Source organism: Tupaia chinensis, unplaced genomic scaffold (genome assembly GCF_000334495.1).
Source record: "Tupaia chinensis unplaced genomic scaffold, TupChi_1.0 Scaffold144529_1, whole genome shotgun sequence".
Lineage (NCBI taxonomy): Eukaryota > Metazoa > Chordata > Mammalia > Scandentia > Tupaiidae > Tupaia > Tupaia belangeri.
This window is the reverse complement of record NW_006204388.1, coordinates 2,624,603-2,626,766: the sequence shown is the minus strand read 5'-3', so window position 1 is coordinate 2,626,766 and position 2,164 is coordinate 2,624,603.

Sequence of the window (2,164 nt, the reverse complement as noted above, 5' to 3'; positions counted from 1 at the left end):
GGAAAGAGAGAAATCAACCCATAGGGTGATGGCCATGCCATAATCCCTCTTCTTCATTCTCTTCCTAAGATGCCCAGCATGATTTTCACGCTGCCAGGTATGATACTCAAACCACGGTTAGCTATGTGGGAGTTCAGTGCCTTAATCACTGTGCCATCTACTGGCCCTATACAAAGAAATGCTTATTGAATAGCTGCTATTTATATTCCCATTTGAAAAATAAAGGAAGTTTAAAATGGTTAAATAGTTCTGCCAAAGCTTAACAGCAAATAATAACAGAAGTGGGGCTGAAACCTAGACCTTTGCATTCCAGAGATCACTGTATGTTCACTCAACAAGCAAATGTGTATTAAAACTTCTTGAAAAGGTACAAAGTAAGTCTCATATAGAAACATTTTCATCAGAAGTGGTAATATGTAGACAAACTGACTTTCTAGTCATTTCATCTGTCAATTGACCTGTTTATTTTTAGTTATATATTTCTCTTTACAATATTTTGATTTAAGACATACTTCTTTATAGGCCAATCAGGAGGCAGTTTGGCCCTGGGAATAGACCATAGATTAAGATCTATTGAGTGAAGAGATTTCACATTGCCTTTTCTACTACATCTGTTTAATATTTTATGAAACAGATCCTCAGTATGGTCTTACTGAGGCTGAAAATAAGTTCATAGCATGAGGATCCTTTTGGGGTGACTGTTTCTCTGTCTCTGTCTCTCTGTATGTTTCTCTTTCTCATGGAAAAAATAAACTTAAAAAAAATCAAGTTATACCCATTTACCTCATATATCTCCAAATTCCTAATTTCTTTAGTAAAATGATTGCCTGATTGACCCTTTTATCCTTTGCCAACAGTTGAGGTTTTTACATTTACAGTCCTGCCCTTCCCTATCACAGCCACATCTAGAGCTCTCGCTGTCAGTTTTACTGCCTCCAACAACATTCATCATTTTTCTCTCTGATGCCAAGATTCTAGACAAGCAAAAAGTATTTGCTTTTCATATATAGGAGATCCAGCTCTGTTTTAGGGTCCCTACTACAGTTGTTCTATGATTGCTGCTCATTAGGAAAAATATTAAAAGAAACAAAACAAAAATTCCTTCTTCCCAAGGCAAGTTGCCTTCGTAACATGGTTATTTTTTATGATTAGAAAGTAAATGATTACACATAATACACTCATTAGTGTTTTGCTCAAAAGGCAACATAAATTGGAAGGATATGAAGGTAGGAAGTCTCAGGAAATCTTTTAATTATGGTGGAGTGACCCAGTTGGATTATGTCAGAAAAAACTCAATTTATGGTGCAAGAAGGCAGGCTGGGCAGCATTGAATTTCTTTTTGTAGACTTTTTTATTTCCTACACAATATGGATACATTTAAAATATGAAGCAAAATCTCCAAAGGCTATTCAAACTCAATATTTTTTTAGCCTTTATGTGCCAGAGATTATACAAATTATAGTGACGCATCAAATGAATAAGCAAATGAATGTTTTTAAGAATATCAGTCATGGGACCAGCAGATGGTGTATGGTTACATCACTGGATCCCACATAGTCAACAATGGCTCAAGTCCCAGACCTCGTGGTTTAAAACTCACCTTGGGCATGTGTGTGAACGTGCCCAAAATCCCAAGAGGACAATGGATTGCAAGTGTGGCCACCACCGCTGGGGGATAATTTCTTGCTTTCTGTCTCTCTCTGTCTCTCCAGCAAGCACACAAGCCCTATAGCAAAAATCTCTATTAAAAAAAAAAAAAAAAAAAAAAGGAATCTCAGTCATGACTCCAGAGATTGATAGTCAAGTAAACAAAGGATTATGGTATAGTGTGATAAGTTTTGTGAAGAAAATAGGTGAATAAGGCTATAGGGATTCAGAGGAAGAAATCATTCATTCTGCTACAGAGTATGATAGGGTAGAAATAATCTTTACAGGGGAGATGGCACTTGGAGAGATATGAAGAGGAAACAGGAATGTAGAAAGAGCATGTTGGTATTGCAGGCAGAAAGCACAGCTTGAGCAAAGAAGGGTTGACTGGAAAGGAGAGAAGATCCTAAAGGGAACTGCCAGCAAGCTTTTGAGACAGTTGCTTGGAAACCACCTAGCACAGTTTGGTGTCTGTAGCTGAATCATTAAAATATTCTTGGCTATCCAATCTCTTTCC